Source organism: Odocoileus virginianus, chromosome 19, assembly GCF_023699985.2.
Source record: "Odocoileus virginianus isolate 20LAN1187 ecotype Illinois chromosome 19, Ovbor_1.2, whole genome shotgun sequence".
In the NCBI taxonomy this organism is placed as follows: Eukaryota; Metazoa; Chordata; class Mammalia; order Artiodactyla; family Cervidae; genus Odocoileus; species Odocoileus virginianus.
Window position 1 is genome coordinate 18178700 of NC_069692.1, and position 23045 is coordinate 18201744.

The 23045-nt window shown below is 39.6% G+C and overlaps 1 protein-coding gene across 2 annotated transcripts in view; it reads left to right on the forward strand.

Moving 5' to 3' along the window:
* Positions 1-200: 200 nt before the first annotated feature.
* The window catches only part of CEP85L (centrosomal protein 85 like), a 185073-nt gene continuing 162228 nt past the window's right edge, over positions 201-23045 (forward strand). For both annotated transcript variants that reach the window (XM_070449914.1, XM_070449915.1), the window contains exon 1: positions 201-266. The gene's annotated coding sequence lies outside the window, so the exon portion shown is untranslated. The remainder of the gene's footprint in view (positions 267-23045) is intronic.

Below are 23045 nucleotides of genomic sequence, written 5' to 3' on the forward strand. Positions count from 1 at the left end.
GGCGGCAATGAACACTTGTCATTCTGAACCATGTTATAAACCAGGGCCCTTGGTCTCTTCAGCGTTACAGCGTTTCCTGGCAGTGTGGGCTGCGAAGTGTGTGCAGGAAACACGGTTGTGCTGTGGTTTCACACCGGAGCTCAGGTTGCCTCTCATGAATATGTATGATGAGGCTGCCACTTGAGTGTTCTTGAGCAGAACTGAACCCCACACACACCCATTTCCTGCCTATCGTTTGGAGAGGTTCCTTGAGGAGGTTTGAAAAAGTGAGTTGCATCTCCAATTGTGGAGCGTTTTACCTTATTTCTCTTTGAGATGGCAAATTGCACCCTGATTTATTTTTAATCACTGTGAGTCATTTGCTAGTCTTATTTTATAAGTAATATTTTCTACATCTTACTCAGAGGCAATTGGGAAAGTTCAAGGAAATACCCTCTCGGAAAGAGGAAAAGTACTCTGGTCTGGGTTTGCACATTGGTGCCTTTTCTGGAGTCCCTGATATAAGCAGAGGAAATAAACAGATGGCAAATGGGTCTAGCAGAGCCACATTTAGAGTGGGCTTTTCTTTGTTTTAGAGGCTGTTATTCTGCTCTTACTGTGGACTCTGTGTACTCCTGAGAATGAAAAAAAAATAAACTGGAAGCTCTTTCCTGATATTCATAATACAGGTCACCAGATCAAAAGGTACTTGGCCAGTTGGGAACTCTCTCTCTCTCTCTCTCACACACACACACACACATGTGCTAAGGGTTATTGCGTGTTGTCTTTGTGAGAGGAAATGGGGGCGGAGAGAGGGACTCTAGTGCCTCTGAAGCCGAGAGGCACCGCTCCAGAAACCCACGTGGTGAACAGCATGTGCTGGGAACTGCCAGCCTGTGTTGCTCTCAACTTGGCGTATAGACTCAACTCCTGTTTGACAAAATTTATGGAGCAGACAGCGAATAGTAGGGGTGGTTTCCCCAGACAGGCAGTAGGGGTGAGAGATGGGCATACGTGGGTTGCTATGCAGTTGTGTCACTGTTGATATGGGAGCCTTGCCAAGCAGGACTTGGATCCTGGAAACGTTTGCATGATTCCATGGAGGTCCCGGCCTTCCAGCTGAACCCACGCACGTGTCTTTTCCTTTAATGACCGTCATGAGGGAGAAAATGTACCTGCTTTCTGGATGTGTTTCTTCTATTTCTCCACAGTCTGGACGCTCCTTCCTGAAGTCGTGACTGGCGTTATCTCGGTTGTCATAATGAGCTTCTAATGAGCTGTCTGTCTGGTTTGTTTTTTCCTCATGTTAGATGTTCTTTTCCTATGGAAAAAAAAAATGTATCCTTTAAAAACTGTTCAATGCAGTTTTGGCATTGAAGTTTCCTGATTTAAGAACTGATGATTTTGTCTCATTGTTAAATGGTGAAATAACAGGGTCAAACTGAGGTTAACAGGATTTAGAATTTCAATTTGGCTGGAGACTTTCCTTCTGAAAAATAGTGAAAGAATGGAAGGATGGAAGGAAAGAGAGGAGGAAGGGAGAGAGAGAAGGAAAATCTACTTAAGGAAAAGTCTGATTAATGAATAGGTGGAATCCTTGACTAAACCTAAGTTTATCTGAGCTAAACATTTTTATTTTAATATAAATACAGGTCACAGTTTTAGGCAGGCCAAACTTTGATCTCTCTAACTATCTTATGTATGTATTTGTTTTTATGTTTGGCTGTGCTGGGTCTTCATTGCTGTGAGGGCTTTCTAGTTGTGGTGAGCGGAGAGCTACTCTCTAGTTGGGGTGCATGGGCTTCTCACTGCAGAGGCTTCTCTTGCTCCGGAGCATGGACTGTAGGGTGCGCAACCTTCAGTAGTCGTGGCTTCCAGGCTCTAGCGAACAGGCCCTGTAGTTGCAATGCACAGGCTTAGTTACTCTACCACACGTGGGATCCTCCCAGATCAGGGATCATACCCGTTGTCACCTGCATTAGCAGTGGATTCTTTACCGCTGAGCCACCAAGGGAAGCCCTGAGCTAAACACTTGTATACATATTTTTTTAATTAAAGAGGGTGAAATAATAACATCTGCATTTTAAACACTTATTCTAACATCGCATTTTTTTCTTCCAGTTTTATTGAGATATAATTGACACACAGCACTGTATAAGTTTTAGGTATACAACATGATGATTAAAAAAAACAACAACATGATTTGACCTATATACATCATGAAATGATTATCACAGATTTAGTGAACATCAGTTATCTCATACAGATACAGGATGATGAGAACTCAGGAGTTACTCTTAAGGACTTTTGTATATATCTTTCAGCAGTGTTAATTATATTTACCATGTGGCGCATTGCATCTCTAGTACTTACTTATCTTATAGCTGGAAGTTGTACCCTTTGACCACCTTCATCCAATTTCCTATCCACTTCCCCCTTCCCCCTTCCCCCCCAACTCTGGTAATCACCAATCTGATCTCTTTTTCTTTTTTTTTTTTTTTTCCCATTTATTTTTATTAGTTGGAGGCTAATTACTTTACATCATTACAGTAGTTTTTGTTATACATTGAAATAAATTAGCCATGGATTTACATGTATTCCCCATCCCAGTCCCCCCTCCTGATCTCTTTTTCTTTAAGTTTGTTTGGTTTTGAAGTATTACTGACCCACAACATCATCTTACTTTCTAATATACAACATAGATTCTATATTCTGTACATTCCAAAATGATCACCACTGAGCTAAACACTTTTACATTCTCTTCCCATCTTTGTTGGGTCAACAAATACCTTTCAAGAGTGTACTCTGTACCAGGCATAGAACAATACAGCATTTTTGGCTACCATTTAATGATAGACTCTTTTGATTCTATCACAACAAGTAAGCCCTTTTTCCATTGTGTACCTCATATTCTGTCTCCTCTGCCATTAGAAAAATTAGATTACCTGTGACTTTTGTTTCATGTCCAGTTTAGGGTTATGTTTCTCCATATCCAGTTATCTTTATCCTTTTCAGCTCTCCTGGATCATTCAACTTAATCCAAGGCCTTAGGAACATGCTGTATTTTACCAAGTTATGTGAGTGCACTTTTCAGTGACATTTTTGCAGCCCTCCATCTCAGGCCTGAATTGTTTCCTCAGCACCTCTGCTGTGAACTCCAATTGCTTGGGTATTTAGCTGTCTTGGCTGTGAATACCTTGAGGGCAGGCTTGTGTCTTATTCATTTCTGAAGTGATGGCAACATAGCACTTAGCAAGTATTTGTAGAAAAAAATGAATTATTGCCCAAAGCATCTTTGTTTATATATGCTGACCTTTTGGTCTTTTCTTTTTATGGGTTGGATTCTAAGAATGAGTTTGTTGGTCAAACTCTAAATATAATTTTCATTTTAATAGATATTGCTAGATTGCTTTCCAAGAAAAGCTAAGGCAATTTACTCCCATATTTCCATCAGTAATAGGTTTTTTTGTTTGTTTGTTTTTTTAACGTTTGCCAGTTCAATAGCTATAAGGTAATATCCCATTGTTTAATTTTTATTTTCCTGCTAGTAAAAGTTTGAGTATTTTTGTGTATTTATTGGTTATTTGTTGCTGTTTTGTGAAGTAACTTTTTATATACATTGTCCATCTTGACACATAAAATTTATATTTATTTCAAGATACATAAAACAAAAATATAAAGCCCTTTTCCCATGAAATTCCAACTCTAAGTCTGTATCCTTGGAAACACCCAGTGCCTGTGTGCTCAGTCGCTCAGTCATATCCAGCTCCTTGTAACCACGTGGACCAGAGTTCTCCAGGCTGCTCTGTCCATGGACTTCCCCAGGCAAGAATACTGGAGTGTCCAATCCCTTCCCCAGGGGATCCTCCTGAACCAGGAATCAAACCCGCATCTCCTGCAGGATATGTATACACAAATATATGCAATGCATCTTATCAGAGTATTGTTTGTAGTAATAGAAAGTCAAGTTTAATGAAAAGAAGTAGTTTAGTGACTTATGGTGTTTCCTTCTTAAAATAAAGAGAATGAGGAATTAAAAGAAATGAGGTATCACTCAACTATAAAAAGGAATGAAATTATGTCATTTGCAGAGACATGGATGGATCTAGAGACTCATACAGAGTGAAGTCAGAAAGAGAAAAACAAATATCATATATTAACATATATATATGGAATCTGGAAAACTGGCACAAATCATCTTATTTGCAAAGCAAAAATAGAGACAGGTGTAAAGAACAAATATATGGACACCAAGGGGGAAGGGAGGGTGGATGGGATGAATTGGAAGATTGGGATTAACATATATACACTAACCGTGTACAAAATAGGCAACTAGTGAGAACCTACTGTATAGCACAGGGAACTCTACTCAACACTCTGTGGTGACGTAAATGGGAAGAAAATCCAAAAAAGAGGTGATATATGTATACATATGGCTGATTGCTTTGCAGTACAGTGGAAACTAACACGGCACTGTAAACCAACTATACTACAATGATATATATATATTTTTAAAGTGAACTCTCTCAACATCCTCCTCCTTTCCTATCCCCTGTCCTTGTACATGGGGACAGAGCACCAGTCTTCAGTCACAGGAGCTACTGTGGGACGACCGATAATGGTGATGAAGTGGGGCAGAAGGGGATAAAGGATTTAAACACATGGAGATGTGAAGAAATGAAATTAATATGACATACGGTGTTGACTGCTACCTCAAGTTGGAGAGAAGAGGGTTAAAAGAGAGACTATTGAAGAGTAGTAAAAATTATCTGTAATTTTCAGCTGTTTAAGCAGTAAATAAATAAAAACTTCCAGGAAGCTCAAATATATATATTTCATGAGTCGAGATTACCCTAAAATAAAAACTAAAATCATATTAAAATTTTCTGAACCTTTCAAAAGTTAGAGTATCCCAAAGGGGCTTCATTCTAGAAGGAAAATCATAGTAGCTTGCCAACTCCAGTTCTGGTCAGGCATTCTTAGAATATCTTGGAGTGGATTTTAGGCTCATGGGGATTCCATTTTCAGAATATCAACCAATGGGCCAAAACAAGGCTCTTGAAAATTTTCTCTACTGAAATGCTCAGTCTGCAAAACTGGATAGTGATGCAAATACATAAATTTCATTGCTGGTACTCTGAGTGCTGATACATTTGGACTTTAATACAAAGAAAACTATTGCTCTTTCTCTTCTCTAGGAAAAAAAACTAAGAATAACTCCCTTATCAGAGTACCTATGTTCTGTGACTAAATGTAAGCCAACTGATCAAGTATACATTACACGCAGGCTCTGAGTTCATCCCTCACAGATAGCCGTACCTGAGGAGCAAGGACACACGGCGAGTGGAAGGCTGTGGTACTTACAGACAAAGTAGCCCCAGTACCCCTCAATTAGTTCAGTGTTGAACGTGGGCAGAGGACTGAGAGCAACAACGTGGGGCACGGTAATCAGGGAAGGCTTCTTAGGCATTGCATCAATGCACAAGGAGAGAGAAGGAATTCACACCAGGGAGGGAAATTATTTATGGCATTGCAAGGGGGAAAAGAAGATTTTTTTCAAGGTCCTGGTATCTCTGTTACTCTGTCCTAGTGTTTGGACATATGGAGGTACCGTTGCCATTAAAGAATTAAGATGCGCCAGAAGACTTGGGGTGTCTTAAGAGCGCGCTGCGAAGGGCTGCTGATGCAACTCCAGTTGTGCCTTGGTACAAGTAGTATGTCAGACTGATGTCTGGGAAAGGACTGAGATTTGAAAAACTGCCTAATGAGCTCTTGTGTTCTTTTTATCTTTTATTTTGTGCAAACCAGACTCACATGCCATTGGTAACTTCCTCAAAACTCAACAAGATAAAGGTCTGTAAAAGGGACTTGCTGGCTATCTTGATCCCTAGTGGAAAGTTCTTAAAACCTGGATTTGATGAGCCAAGGCCATGCCTTGTAACATTTAGTTACACATTTAGTCTGAATATTTTCTATTTTGTGTCCCTTTAGAAGACACTATATTCCTTCCTCCCATCTATAAATTGTCTTAGCTCAAAGGGATGGTTTTTGCTGTGTTAGTGTTATCTCACAGCCTGGGGCAAATTAACAGATAAAGTGAAAGTGAGAAGTGAAAGTCACTCAGTCGTGACTCTTTGTGACCTCATAGACTATACAGTCCATGGAATTCTCCAGGCCAGAATACTGGAGTGGGTAGCCTTTCCCTTCTCCAGGGGAACTTCCAAACCCAGGGATCAAACCCAGGTCTCCCGCCTTGCAGGCAGATTCTTTACCAGCTGAGCCTCAAGGGAAGCCCAAGAATATTGGAGTGGGTAGCCTATCTCTTCTCCAGCGGATCTTCCCAACCCGGGAATGGAATTGATAACAGGTAAAACAAGAAGCCAAAATCTGGTAAGAAGAGGCCAGTGTGGAAGGGTGTGTGTGCATGCCCTGGGTATGAAGAGAAGAATGAAGCGCCTTCATGTTTCTTTGAGAGCCCGTTTGACCCATGCACTTTTAAAAGCAGCAGAAGAAATGAGCTGAGAGTGTAAAAGAGTGTGTGTGGGTGATGTTGTTACTTAGCAACAGGGAAGCTTCTGGCCAATGTTCTGAACTGAACAAAGGAAAGCAGCTGGGATGGCGTGGAATAACTGAATGTGGAAAAAATGGAAGGGAGGAAAGCAGATGTGGCAGCGAGAGAGAGCTTAGAGGAGAATGAAAAATAGCACAGTAAAGGAAAAGCATGAAAATGGATGTGGTAGGTACTTAAACACCAGAAGACGATGAATAAAAATCATTTGGGAATAAAGAGATCTGAAAGAAAGGTGAAAATAACCAAAAGGGTAAGGAAACATCTGCCGTGGAAGCAGCCGGCAACTGGAAGGATAAAACTCCCCAGTGCAGGGAACTCAGCTTAAAATCTGGCCCTTCCCTGGTGCTTCAGGTCACACCAGGGTGGATTTGCTGCATGGTTCCTGGAACAGAGTTCAAACCACGTGAGCCTGATTCCATTTGAAAGATGAGCTGGGACGTAGGGTGGCTCTAGGAATATTGTTTGTAACATTTTATAATAGGTATGAACCCTTATATGTTAGTTCAGATGGTAAAGAATCTGCCTGCAATGTGGGAGACCTAGGTTCAAGCCCTGGGTTGGGAAGATCCCCTGAAGATGGGACTGGCAACCCACTCCCTTGTATTCTTGTCTGGAGAATGCCATGGACACAAGAGCCTGGAGGGCTACAGTCCCCCGGGTGGCAGAGTTGGACATGACTGAGCGACTAACATTTTCACTTTCATGAACCCTTAGAGTGACCCAAAAATAACTTTTAGGTTTTTGGACCACTACATCAGGACTGACCTAAAAGGAAACTCCAAGAGTATTGGATATATACTTTAAATCAGGCTGGAAAACTCCTGATTCTGTCTTTGATTCAGGCTGGAAAACTCCTGATTCTGTCTTTGATTCATCTAATGTTGTGTTAGTTTCTACTGCACAGCAAAGTGAATCAGCCATACATATACTGTGCTGTTGTTGTTCAGTCATGTCCAACTCTTTGCATCCCCATGACATGCAGCATGCCGGTCTTCCCTGTCCTTCACTATCTCCTGGAGTTTGCTCAAACTCGTGTCCATTGAGTTGGTGATGCCACCCAACCACCTCTTCCTCTGTCACTGTATACTTTTATCCCCCCTTTTTTAGATTTCCTTTCCATTTAGGTGGAGACCTCAGAGCCCTGAGTAGAGTTCCCTGTGCTGCAGAGTAGGTTCTCATTAGTTATCTATTTTATATATAGTGTCATTAGTGTATATATGTCAATCCCAGTCTCCCAATTCATCCCATTTCCTCCTTTCCTCTTGGTATCTATACATTTGTTCTCTATGTCTGTGTCTCTATTTCTGCTTTGTAAATAAGATTATCTACACCCATTTTTTTCAGATTCTACATATATGTGTTAATATATGGTATTTGTTTAAATGGCATTTTATCAGTCCCTGCACAGGGTTATCATATCCTGTTTTACAGGGCTGCATGGAGTTACATACATTATCAACAACCATATTGGTTGATATGTTATTTCTCTTTGTTTACATATAAAATAGGAATAAATGTTTAAGTCATTCCTCTTTAAACATTTTTTTCTTATCTATAACATATAATTGTTCTAAGTCGCATCAGTCATCTCTGACTCTTTGTGATCCCATGGACTGTAGCCCACCAGGCTTCTCTGTCCACAGGATTCTCCAGGCAAGAATACTGGAGTGGATTGCCATGCCCTCCTCCAAGAACTTATTATAAATGATTTCTAATTACACATGTTGAATGATAATATGCTTTTTGGTCTACATCTTTCCCAAATCTCACTGAAATGACAGTAAAAGGACACAACATGAAGAACTAATGAAAATTAGACAAGGTTTGGTGTACCAGTTATCTGTCATTGAATAAAAACCACCTCAAAATTTAGTGGCTTAATATAACAGTATTTATTAGTTCACAGTTCTTGAGGCAACAGTTTGTTCAGGGTTCAGCTGCAATAACTTATCTCTTTCTGCTCCACATGGCACGGACTTAGATTACTTGCAATTGCAGTTAGAGGACAGTTAGCTGGAGTTACCAATTGGGGTGCCTCAGGTCTCCACAAGCCTCTCCAGCAGGCTGGCTCAGGCTTCTTCACATAATATTGAGGTTCCAAAGGAGGTGGGAGGAAGCTGCAAAGGCTCCTCGAGGCCTTGTTAGTAGTCACAAATGATCACCACTGCAACTTTCTATTGGCAAACAAGTTGCAAGGTGTTTTGGTCTGAACTGCATTCCCCCCAAATTCATATGTTGATGCCCTAACCTCGAATGTGGCTTAATGTAACTTAAAAGCAGATAGGGCCTTTAAATCACAGTTAAATGAGATCATAAGGGTGGGAAGATCATCCAATAGGACCAGAGCTCCTATAAGAAGACGAAGAGACTAGGGATGTGCATATATGGAGAAAATGTCACAGTGAAAGTGTGGCCAGAAACAAACTCTGCTAACGCCTTGATCTTGGACTTCCAGCCTCCAGAACTATGAAAAAATGATTTTTTTTTGGTTAAGCCACCCAGTCTATGGTATTTTGTTATGACAACCTTAACAGACTAATACACAAGGCTGGTTCAGATTTAAGGGGTGGAAAATAGACCACCTCTTGAAGAAAGGAGCCTTGAACAATTTTGGATCATTTTTAATCCACCACACTTGGAAAATGTCAGCTTGTTTTAGAAAGTAGAGATGTATCAAGAGATACACTTAAAGGAAAGCACAAAATACTCCCACTTTCTCCATACATACTTATTTCACTTTGTAATGGATATTGCATTAATTTTTTTAATTTAGGTAAATAACAGGTAGTTGTTTAGTAGGCATATATCTAATTAGGATCTAGAAAATGATATTAAGACATAGAATTTTCACTAGAAAGTGAACCACTCATCTATTCTCAACTTTCTCCTCCTGCTTAGGAAAAGGAAGAAATGATTAGAAAATAAGTCCTATACCAGAGGCTTGAGAACTGCACAGGTATAAAAAGCAGTTTGTTGTTCTTATTCATGTGCTGGGGTAAGAAGAAAATACCTTTTGATTGACAGGGCTCCTGATTTCAATAGGGATGCTAAGATAGAAGAAGGCAAATAGTAGTATTTAACTGCTAAAGCCAAGGTAGGTATGCTGACCATAATAACAGCAGTAGGCTTGGCATGGTATTCAGAATGACACATTTCTCAAAAATCTCTGCAAGAGTTTTATGTGCAATAGAGTTAGAAACATCATAACAGATGGCAGCCAGCTAGGTTTGTAATTCATTTGTATAATGGGAAATACTCCAGTATTAGCGGCTGTGGCTCTGGTGTTCTGTCTTTGAACTCAGTAGTTCTGGTGGCGGCCTTCTGACACTTGTGTTTCCAGACTTTCCAGTGATTTTTGTAAGTGCCTAATACCCTGTCTTAAAACTCTTTCTACTTAAACTACCTAGAGTGGTCCTGTGCCCTGAACACTACTAACATGCATCCCAATAGGACCCTGAGTCCAGGCCATGTTTACTTCCCCAGTTTCTGGGTATGTTATTAAGACAGATGACCTCAGAAAGTGGCAGAATTCCTACACTTGACATGTTGAGTAAAAAATTACTGTAATATTTTTTTAAAGTACATCTCTGGGGAAATCACAGAGATGAGGCCATGGTATTTCCTATCCATCTGCACTTTTGGCCAGTGCAAAAGATGGATGAGTCTTGAGAGTTACAGAGGATTAGTGTAGGCTAAGTCAAGTGGGAATTCCAAATACACTGATCTTCCAAATGCAGTTGCTTTATTGCAGCAAATCTACACATACTGTATGACTGCCGCTTTTATCTGGATGCTCCGTTCTCTCTGTTCCAACAGAGAACACTATAAGTAGTTTGATTTCACCTCAGATGACAGAAACAGATTTTCAGCTCCAAGTTATTTTAACTCTCTATTCTCTGTGCCATAAATTAGTCTATAAGAACTAAGTTGTCTCACCATCCTCAGCCAAATCAGCAATAGTATGCTGATGAACTCCAGAGAGCAGGAAGTGGCTGGTATTTTAGACTGAAACTGCATGCCAGAAGGTAGGAAATAAACCCTATGCTAATGCAGTGATGGCTCAGGATCTGTGCTGTGTGGCCTGTGCAAGTTTATCCTCTCTAATGTCAAGGGCAATTTGTTTCCTACCTCTAGAAAAAAGTACTATGATTTCTGGTGCCCTTTAGATTTTAGAAGCAACAGACATGGTGTTTTGCGTGCCCTTCAGCTCCTTCCTGAGTGACTTGAGAGGCTGACAGCTTCAAGCAGGGTCCAGAGGAACACTCTCCAGCTGGTCCAGGCTGTGGCTTTTCCATATGGCCTATTAGGACCCAATGAGATCAGTGATGCTCAAAAATCACATGAAGTCTGTGGTCTGAAAAGGTTACAATGGTACAAGATTCACAGAAGAAACCTCAAGGGTTTAGAACAAAGCTATGCCTTCTTCAGCGAGGTCCATTCTTCTTTTGGAGGAGGAGAACTTGGCTGGCCACTGGGCCCTGATAGAAACCAGGTGACTATGAAATATAAGCTGTTCATCATGCACTGAGTGTTATCTGATCTACCCAGCTGTAAAGTCAAGCATATTCAAGTGGAAACAGTATATAGGTGAGTGCATCTGAGCAGGTCCTGAAAGCTCAAGTTTCATACGCTGATGGCTTCTTACTATGCCTACCCATGCCACATGCCCATTCTCCACCAACCAAACTTGCAACATCATGAACACTTCTCCAGTATCGGCTAACTGAAAAAAAAAAAAAGAAAATGAAAATGTAACTTACAGATGGCTTTGCATAATAAGCTGGCACCAGCCTTAAATGGATTGCTGAGCGCCACTCAGTCCCACTTATTGGAAGGTGAAAAATTCTCACAGTAGGTAGAACTTTAATTGGTATAACATCCTTGTTTTGTCCTGGAGAGATAAGCTGATGGACAGTAATAAATACTTTGGTCAGATTGCTACAGACACGAAAAGAATAAGACAAGAGAATGGGTGACAAAGAAGCTTGGGAAGAAGCATGTGGATGGGTCTAACAAGACTTCAGTTTTGTACAGGTACCCATGTTCCTCTTGTGACTTTATACTTCAAGGAAGACTGGTCTTCCCCATCAGGTGAATTAATTAATCTAGCCCATTATGGTTATTCTATTTTCTATATGAGTGGTTGGCTTAAAAAGGACCATGTGACCCAATTTTGGCCAATGAGACTTTGAAGGAAGTCTTCTGTGGGTTAGTTCTGTTTGAGGTTATCTATTAAAAAGAAAAATAAGAGGTGATCTCTTCTTTCGCCTCACTTTGAATTGGGAGCTAGTTGCACAAATAAGAGAGGGGGAGCATTTCTGCTTGTAGTGGTTGTAGGAGCAACATCTGGTTTCCAAGGCCAGCTGCGTCTGTAGTAGTCTCCAATGTCGAGTGCCAACACTGTCAACTGTGCAAGCTGTGATTTCTGATACTAAATGGAGGCAGCAGCTCTGTCCTCACAGGAATACTTTGTGATAGGATTTTGGTCACATCCCTGACTGCATGGCTTCTGAACCTGACTGCTCCCCTGGACAGTCTGAACTAACCAATATCCTTTTAATAATCCCTTTTCTACCCACACCAGGCAAAGTCCATTTCTATCGTTTGTGATGAGGCTCCCTGGCTGATATCAGTTCAGTGCAGTTCAGTCACTCAGTCGTGTCCGACTCTTTGTGACCCCATGAATCGCAGCACGCCAGGCTTCCCTGTCCATCATCAACTCCCAGACCTTACTCACAACTCATGTCCACCGAGTCAGTGATGCCATCCAACCATCTCACCCACTGTCGTTCCCTTCTCCTCCTGCCTTCAATCTTTCCCAGCATCATGGTCTTCTCAAATGAGTCAGTCCTTCGCATCAGGTGGCCAAAGTATTGGAGTTTCAGCTTTAGCATCAGTCCTTCCAAAGAATATTCAGAACTGATTTCTTTTAGGATGGACTGGTTGGAACTCCTTGCAGTCCAAGGGACTCTCAAGAGTTTTCTCCAACTCCACAGTTCAAAAGCATCAATTCTTTGGTGCTCAGCTTTCTTTATAGTCCAACTCTCACATCCATACATGACCACTGGAAAAACCATAGCCTTGACTAGACAGACCTTTGTTGGCAAAGTGATGTCTCTGCTTTTTAATATGCTGTCTAGGTTGGTCATAACTTTTCTCCCAAGGAGCAAGCGTCTTTTCATTTCATGGCTGCAGTCACCATCTGCAGTGATCTTGGAGCCCTAAAATATAAAGTCTCTCACTGTTTCCATTGACACTGGCTAATATAGGTCTTCTGTATAAAATCATCTGTGAGCTTTGGTCCAAAAGAAAAAAAAAATGTGTTTTTGCTACACTTAATACTGTTTTTGGAATTAAGTGTTTCTTTGTAAGTTTTACTTTTTGATATTATTAAAAGTTAGGAAAGACAAATGTTCCTCCACCTACCAGCAGTAGTGTCTGCGTCAGTCTCCAGTTGGTAAAAATGATTAAGGAGCAAAACACCTTTTTTTGAAAGGATGGGAGTTTTAAAAAAATGTATTAATAATGGACTCAATGGAAACTAAATATGCAGTTGGGAAGTGGAAAAATAAAGACAGTGCCTTCCATACAGGCTGAATACAGAAGAATTAGGAATAATTAATTATAAAACTGGTTCAGTCATAAGCACTCTGAGACACTATATCCCCAAAGGTATAGGGGGAAGAAGTCTCCAAGGTACTAGACAAGCCTAAACCCCATGTTAGACAAAATGACAGGATTGATTCAGACGTACAAGATGCTTTTAAGTGAACTGGGCAAATCAGAAGAGAGGGACTAGGATGGAAAACTATACCTGAATAAGAACCACAAATAATTGACTCTACTGAAGGTGAGAAGATAAAGGATATATTCTTAAAAGTGAAATACGGTGTGCAAGGCAAGAAGAATGTGTCACTATCGCAATTGGTCTTCTTTTATTACTACATTCTTGAATGAATGAGTTTTACCTATGGGCATCAAAATCAAAGAATTCTTTTGGTAGTCGTATGGTACAGTCATCTTAACCTACAAATAGGAAGGCTGAGTTGGTTTAGTACTGAAGCAGCTATATTCACAAGCACTGATCACTGTCTATTTTAGTTCCATAGCCATTAATTTCTTGATTTTCTATCCCACAGGAAATCTAATGCAGCCAAGCGCTCCTTAAAATCATTCTGCTACATTCTCTAATAGAAAGAACTCCCTACCTCCTCTCATTCCTAATGGAATCACAGTTCTGAGACCATTTTCCTCACAGAACAGCTGAAATAACCTATTAACAGTTGAAAGTTTGCAGATTTGAAAATAAGCTAATGTTCATATGAGCTATAATTTTTCTCATCAAACAAAAACCATAAAAAGTCTTGTATGTGAGGTTACATGCTGCATATTAAATTATATGCAGTGTTCGAAGTTGAAAACCCAGAATTTAACATGAAATATTTTGAGCCTTAAGTTTGGACAATCGATTCATAATTTAAAAGAAAAAGCTATGTAAATTATAGACCTAATTTGGCTTCCACTTAAAGCAGAGAGGGAGACAAAGACTTGGCTGCAGGGCATGTATTAAGGAGGTGATTCCAGGGAATAAGAGTAAAGGAGCAAGGAGAATGGGACCAGAGGAGTGGAAAAGTCAACACAAGGGCTGTTATCCAAATCTCTGTTGTAGCCACAGGGACTCAGTTTGGCTGGGACTTCTGCAAAGTGTGAATTTTTTCCAGAATTTTCCATCTGAGGGAAGAGAGGATGAAGCCTGGCTCCGACATTGGTTGATGGCTGATGTCTCCCTGGGCAGCACTAACAAAGCTCCCCTCAGGGTTATGTTGATACAGAAGCCCAGGGTATGGGAGAGGCCCAAGGCAGAAAGCAGAATAATTCTGTACCTGCTTGAGGTGGGACCTTGTCAACAGGAGTTAAACCTGAGCTCTCAGCAGATGAAACAGAGGTGGACCAAAGAAATGAGAATAAGTTTCCAAGGTATTTGTTGCATAAAACAAGCATATGTGAAGGCCAGTTACGGTACAGTGTTTGCCAGTATTTGACCTTTGGGCCATTGGCTTAGAAATTCACAAACTGAATTCACAGAATCATCTAAGTGACAGAGATCATAGAGATAAAATATACAATTGTTTTAAGAAAGAGGGCTGATTTCTGCTTTTTATTTATACATTAATTCAATTAATTTAATGAATATTTACCACATGCTAGATGCTGGGGATATATCAAAGAACAAGATAAACAAAGTACCTGCCTTGTTGAGCTTGCATTCTCATTGGGAGGCAGTCAACAATGAGTAAGGTGATTTCAGAGTTCTTAGTTACAGGGGCTTGTGGAAATGAACCAGAGTAAGCTAACAGTGAGAGAAGCATGGCTGCTATTTTAGGTAGGCACGTGGAAGGTTTCTCTACATAAATGATGTCTGAGAAAAGACCTGAATGAGAAGGAATGAGCCAAATGAAAGTCAGGGAAGAATATGCTAGGCAATTGTTGAGCCACGAAGTCCTGCCTGACTCTTTGAGACCTCATGGACTATAGCATGCCGGGCTCCTCTGTCCTCTACGATCTCCCAGAGTTTGCTTAAATTCATGTCCATTGAATTGCTGATGCTCTTACCATCCTATCCTCTGCCACCCTCTTCTCCTTTTGCCTTCTATCTTTCCCAGCATCAGAGTCTTTTCCAAAGAGTCAGCTCTTTGTATCAGGCAGCCAAAATACTAGAGCTTCAGCTTCAGCATCAGTCCCTCCAATATGCTAAGCAAAGGGAATAGTTGATTTAGGATCCCCGAGGGAGGCAGAAGCGTTTGTGTTTTGTGAAGTTGAAAGTGAGAGAGAAGTAGCAAGTGATGAAGTGAAACAAGTCGGCTGGAGGCAGGTCAGGCAGAATCCTGTGGACTATGGCAAGGAGGTCAGGCTTCACTCTTAATGAGATGGGAAGCCACTGAAAAGTGGTAATTAGAGGAGGGATGTGATCTAATTTGGTCTTAAAAAGTCCACTCTATGTGCTGCATGGAATGTTTCCAGGCAGTTATGTTCCCTGGAACACAACACACCCGAGAATTTGTATTTTCCATAAACAAGTTAATCTCTCAGTCACATTTGCTTAAAACACAATAGGTGTCCAACACCAAGACTTGCAGGCAAAATATTCTAAGCAGTATTATTCATAATAACCAAAAAGTAAAAACAACTACAATGTCCATGAACCAGTGAGTGGAAAAACAAAATGTGCTTATACAAGGGAAAACTATTTAACATCAAAAGAGATCTTGATACACATTCCAACATGAACATCAAAATCATCATGCTAAGTGAAAGACTCCAGACACAAAAGGTCACATACTGCATGGTTCTACTTATATGAAATGTCCAGAAAAGGCAGATCTATATATAAACAGATTAGTGATTGCCTGGGGCTGGGAGTGGAAATAGAGATTAACTGTAAAGGAGTGGGAGGGTCATATTGGGATGATGGAAAAGTTCTAAAACAATATGGCAGTCATGGTTGTGCAAAAATGATAAATTTGCTAGAAATCATTGAATTGCATACTTGAAACAGGTGAATTTGAAGGCATGTAAATTATACCTCAGTCGAGTTGTTTCTAAAAACATGTGGATATTTCTAAATTTAGGACATAGATCTTCAGATAGTATGGACCCTTGGTCTTCACAGACCTTGGCCTGATTTGAGGTTTTCCCTGCCCACCCTTGCTCTAGGCAACACCAAGCTGGCCACCTTTCTAGTCACCAGGGCCCTGCTTCAGAATTGGTTGAGTTAAAGATTTTTTCTCTTCCAATTTTCTTCCCTTTCAAGAGGTCATACCCCTTCCAAGCTCTATCTGTGCATATTTCACAAGTCTCCAGTTGGTTGATTCCTATGTAAGGAATCTCTTTATCATCTTTAGCCCACCTACTTTTCTCTCTCACTTTTTCTAGCTTTTGTCTAGTGTTTCTATTTTTTTAAACTATAAATATTTATTTGCTTTTAAATATTTATTTGGTTGCTCTGGGTTTTAGTTGTGGCGTGCAGGATCTAGTTCCCTAAGGATGGAAATGGGGCAACCTACCTTGGGAGCACAGAGTCTTAGCCACTGGTCTACCGGGAAGTCTGTTGTCAACTGTTGTGCTTTGTTTTTTAAAATTTCCTTTACTACTATTACTTTTTCTCCTCTCTCCCTCTATTTTTTTCTTTTTCTCCCTTTTCTAGGTCTATTTTCTTCACTGTCACCTCTCACTCTTTCTCTGTTTTTTGTTCCACTTGTGACCCAACCAAAAGACTGTAAAAATCGTAGCCCTCACCTAGAACAGTACTGGGGACAGACACATTAGTACCAGGAGGAAGGAGAGACTAAGTGGTCCTTTACGGCAATGCACCCCAGTATTCTTGCCTGGAGAATCCCCACAGACAGAGGAGCCTGGTGGGCTACAGTCCATGGGGTCACAAAGAGTCGGACACGACTGAGCGCCTAAGCACAGCACAGTGGTACTTTGCCTAGTCAATCTCTAAACTTAAAAGTACCAGAAAGTCTAGCTCAAAAATACCCTCCATCTCACTACTGTACAATCAAACCTGCTTCTACCTCTACTATATTCATGGGAAATAAAGTTATTAAATCATATTTTAATACTTTTATTTGTATATAGCTGTTTTTTAAAATTATTTTTTATTATGAACAAGCATATAACAAGCATAACAAGCATAACTGCAAAAGAAGCATTATATTGACATTGACATTGATGAAAATACTTTTGTGTGCTGATCCAGTAAAAGCACAGTACTTAACATATTATTTCTATAGAAAAAAAAAATGATGTCTGAAGTCCAAGAAAAATTTAGGGTTTATTTTTGGTTTATTAATTGGAGGCTTATTATTTAATTGTTTTTAAGTATTTTTTCTAAGTCTTAAGTGATAGTCACTCAGTCATGTCTGACTCTTTGTGACCCCATGGACTGTAGCCTGCCAGGCTTCTCTGTCTATGGAATTCTCCAGGCAAGAATACTGGAGGGGGTTGTCATTCCCTTCTCCAGGAGATCTTCCTGACTCGGGGATCGAACCCAGGTCTCCTGCATTTCAGGCAGATTCTTTACCATCTGAGCCACCAGGGAAGTGCTATACATAATGGTTCCGTTGGCTGACTTCCTATCTTGTTTTATTGCAATTTTTCCCTGATATATTCTTAAAAGCAAGAGGTAACTAAGCAAAATTAAATTTCCCTGTGGAACAGGTGACAGATTCGTCATCATCTTTGGATCTTCCTTTCACATGAAATATAATGGTGGAAATGATTAGCATATTAATAGTCCAATATTAGGGGCTTCCCAGGTGGCTCGAGTGATAAAGAACTCATCTGCCAATGCAGGAGATATAGGAGACACCAGCACAATCCCTGGGTTGGGAAGATTCCCTGGAGGAGGGCATGGTGACCCACTTCAGTATTCTTGCCTGGAGAATCCCATGGACTGAGGAGCCCGGTGGGCTCTGTCCACAGGGTCTCAAAGAGTCAGACACGACTGAAGTGACAGCAAGAAAGCAAGTCTAATATTAGTATCATCAGACTTCATTTCTTGGTTACAAATATATTTAAAAAATGAGTCTCTAAATTCCTTTAAAATTCAGCTATAAGGAAACAATTAGGACCATAGCTTATAATTACTTATTATGTGAGATTATGAAATCAGAGGTTATTGTACGTTTTGCCTTAAGGGATGGATAAATACAGACATGCCACGGCAGACGGCATACAAGGCTGAAAGAAACTCTTCAGTTCTATTGGGAGAAGAGTAGGAGGAACAATGCTGACCTTTCATTTCCTGTAGGTTGCTTGTAATTTATGAGATGCTTTTTTTACAGCTTCAAATATCTTTAAACCTTACATATACTAGTTAAGCCTCAATAATGAAAGCTGAGATCATAAACATCAAAAACTCCATTTAGACGCAGGGTGGATTTTTCTAATGTAACCTACAGGGAGAGCCTCTTAGCAGAAAGAGTTTCATGTTTTGATTTTTAACTGCTAATTTAAAAATTGGCTGCTAGAGAAAAGGGTGTGAGTTTGTTTTAGTTTTGGTCTCCATTTCCTGTGTAAGTCCTTTGGGATGGATGATAAGTTGAGATATGAAACCACTGGAAAAAAAAACAGGTAAAGAGAAAATACTATCATGAAAAATTAAACATTAATTTTCCACATAGTTTTTTGGAAAGGAAAATCAGTTTGGCAAGGTGAAAAAGGTCTTTGACAAAATAGATGGCTTGAGACCTCTATATAGGCTTCCTGATAAAAGAGTCCAGTCTATGGAAAGATCCCCCCTAAAGACCAGCAGGCCATGATCCAACAAATGCCTCTTTACCCCACAGGCTGGAGTCTGCAAGAAACAGACGAATAAGTCTAGGGCTTTTACAGAGTTAATTAAGCTTTTCAGTCCCACTCTTTAATTAATGATGTACTTCACAAAACCAGGTAGCTGTAGCAGACAGATACAGCCACATGTTAATCACTTATTTCAGTAAGAAAACACATTGGCGTTTATGAATGGACATTGGTCTGTCACTATATGTTGATGAGAATGTTAGGATCTTGGTCAAACCACACCACAAATACACATGTGGAGGCAGCACTGGTTTTCCAACACCACTGCTGGAGTTGGGAAAGGAGACAGAGGTGGGAAAGGAGATGGAGGATTGGTTGCAGGCGACCCCGAGGGATGTTACTCTCTGCTCCGCTTGGACGAAATGACTCCTTGCAATGTAGTCAATAAAAAGTTAAAAAGTTAAGTCTTCATATAAGAATATTTATAGTTCATATTATTGTACATAAACATTTAAAGGTAGGAGAAAAAAAAAAACCCTCCAGCTTGGCATGAAAAACATTAAATTTTCTCCCAAACATTGGTTTGGAAATCTTCCCAAAAGAAAGCTGTCTGATCAAACTGCTGCAATCTTAAGTGGTAAAAAGAATGTACTATATTTAAATGTAGCGATCAGATTTTTCTGATCAAAGAACAAGAATGCTCAAAAATCATCCTGTCTGGAATCTTCAGAAAAATGCGGAAGCTCTATGATTTAGTAAGGATTACTGTGGGAGGCCTCTGGGAATTCCACAACTTTTTTTCATTGTAACCATTGCATTCCAACTGCCTTAACCTTCATGCCTGTAAAAACAGGTACTTTTTCAAATTTGGGCCATATCTCCCGTGTGGCAGTGTTCTGCGTCCTTTGTCCTCAGTGTAGTTATGACCACTCTGGAAATTCAAGAAAGACATACACTTCTAGATCCAAGCTCTAGAAACATTTCCATGTCGGAGTTGAGAACTCTAAAAATAACACTTTAGCACTAAGTCCTTGATATTCAAGAGCAAAAATATAGAGCAAGCTGAAAGTGTGTGTGTATGTGTGTATTTCAGGAGTAGGAGAACTTTAGAACACAAAATTATGTGAAGCTTCACTCAAAGCACAAGGAAATGTGAATAAATGGGCAGTGAAGGGGGCATGTTCCTTGTACAGTTTGGCTGCCAAATCATTTCTGTTCCCTCCATATATAGCGAAGACACCCCTCTCTTTGAAACTTCTTTATTGAATGAAACCATGGGCTCCTGGAAGTGAAGACCACATTTCACACCCAGAAAGCACATGTTTCTGGATCCCAGCACCTAGTATAACCATAGTTCATAAAGTACTAAAAATAAGATCGATGAATGAAAGGAATCAATGAATGAGTAAACATATATTTATAAACTGCTGTGACTGTGAAATATAAGGCTTTGCTTAATAAAATTAGCTTATGATATTTCAGTTGAATGAATAGCTGCTTGGTTTCTGAAAGCCACCCACTTTTTATTTTTCCTTGTTTTTATTTTTCTGAGATTAATAATTTTGAAATGAATATTAATGTCTGTGAAAGCATCATTAAAGCTCTGATGATATTTGAGTGCATCACAGGTTTAATTATAATGAAATAATAAATAGATCTGGATTTCAAAATTACCTATATTAGATTAAATTTTCCTAATCCCACATCTCAGATACTTTAAAAATTCTGTCTCCTAATATAGCATTGCCTTTGCAGGAAAATTCCATGGGGTTCATATACTACTAAAAGGAAATATGCAAAAATCTTATAATTCAATGGGAAAAAAAAAAACAGAACAGCATCAGATATTTTGAAATCTTTAAAGTTTTCCTGAAAATATTCACATTAGGTCTCTTTACTATTAATAATGGACATAACTGGATTATTTCATTCCATATCCCTGGTAACTAGTGTTTAGACTTATTCAGTTCCTTGCTTTCCAGTGCTTCTCCTTACGATTCCAGAGTTGAGTCAAAGAATACCTGAACATAATATACTCTACATAAAAGCATAGCACAGTTCCTTGTTATAAAAAAATCTGTTTGTTGTCATTGTTTACTCTCATTTGGCCTGTATTATCTAATCCACATTTAAAAAATTTCAGACTGCGTTCATTGTTTTAAGGTCAAAAACTGCACTTTTTAAAGTTGAATTACTGGTGAGTATGTTTTCTACATTGAATTACTTGGCAACCAAGGGAAGGTTCTTTATAGACTGCACTCAAAAGCTCTTGTTTACTGTTAATCCTGAATTCGGTTCTCAAAGCAAATGTCATATACACAATAGCTCTGTTGTGGATTCAGAACCAAATTCCATTTCAACAATGGTAAACTCCTCATCAGCCCTGTTGTACGGACATGTGGTTTCAGTCAGGCACTCCAGTGCCATCTCAGAATGTAGAATCTCTTTAATAATTTGGTTGGATCATAAGTTCTTACAGATACCCAGCAGTTTAGAACTGAAGTATTTTCCTGTTTTCCTGCTACCTAGCTCTGAGCATGCATGTCAATTCCACAGTTCCACCTAGTATCTGATGCATAAACTAAAATGCTGGTAGATGTTGATGGTCTAATTTTGATGAATTATTTTTTTTAAATTTCTTCTATTTCCCAAATATGTTACAAAGAGTGTGTGTTAGTTTTGGAATCAAGAAGAAAATAAACTCTGTTTAGAAGAAAGTAAAAGCAGTGTCAAGGTTAGATACCAAGATATTTTGTATAGAAGATCCTTTTGGGGGCTTCCAGTGAAATTTCTGATCTAATATTCTGGGCTAAGAAAACCAGTTCAGAAAGAATTTTTACTTCTTACTAGAATTATAGAACCAGACTATTTTTCTACAAGATTGAAAAGATTATCCATGTCTCTCCTTACTCAGTACCATTATAGTTCAGAAGACGTTTTGCTTTCAAAATGCATGGGGAAAGTAAACCCGTGCCTTGCAGACCACATCAGACCCAAATACTGTTCTGCTTGGTGACACCTGATTTAAAAATTGAAACTGATGCATGAACATCATGAACATTTAGTTCGTCACAGACTCATCACACCTTTAGGTAACCTGCCTAGCACCTGAGGTTACCTCAAGTTGATACCTAAAGGCTAGCAGTTAATAAAAAATGGACTGAGAGATGATGTGACTAAGACAAGTTAGGCAAAGCAACAATTGTGCTGATAGCACCATGCTTCTCTCCATTTTGCATATGGAAGAAACTAATTTTGGAAATAAGAAATTACAATTAATTCAGTATCCACAAACACATGCTTCTTACATAACCTTGTGTAACTTTCTTCTTATCTTTCTCCCTATTTAGTTCATTCTTCAGATACTTCCTGCTAATATTCCTAGAGCCTAAGGTGCTCATGTATTTGCTTTTGGCTGCACCATGCAGCATGCGTGTCGGATCTCAGTTCCCTGATCAGGGATTGAACCCACACCCTCTGCAGTGAAAAGGCAGAGTCATAACCGCCAAAGTCTTAACCACTGGATAGCCAGGGAAGGCCCTGTATTTACATATTTATTGTTTATTCTTTCTCTCTTTTTTCTTTATTGGGTGCAAAAACCTCTTTTCGGTGCTAAGGAAGCAACAGTGGATAGGAAGTGTAAAGTCTCATATCCCCTGAAGGGGCTCAGACATGAACATTAAAAGTAACAGGAATGTGACAGTTGGCAGGAACTGACTGCCGTGGAAACACAGGGAATGAAGGCTGTGACTGCCTGGGAAAGTGTTCCAAAGGTGACAACTTCACTGACTCTGAGAAGGAGATATTCAGCTGATGAGTAAGTCAGACAGAGGTATTCCGGGTCAGAGGAGAGCAACCAAAGCCTGGTTTCAAGGGAAGGCTTGGGAGATTCAAAGAACTGCAATTTGTTTGGTTTGACTTAATCATCAGGGTATAAGGAATGGAGAGAAATGAAATTTGCATTATTCATTCATTTAATGATTCATTTGATAAATTGTTTAATCACTTGCTCTGTGCCAAACATTGAGGATACAATAGTGATTTATATAGTCACACCATTTGTTGCACAAATATAACAGTCTAATGAGAAATGGGAAAGTAAGAAGGCAATAAAATAGAGTAAGTGCTATGATAAATTGTTTTCACTGTCATCTTATTTTAAGAATTTGCCACAACTACCCCAACTTTC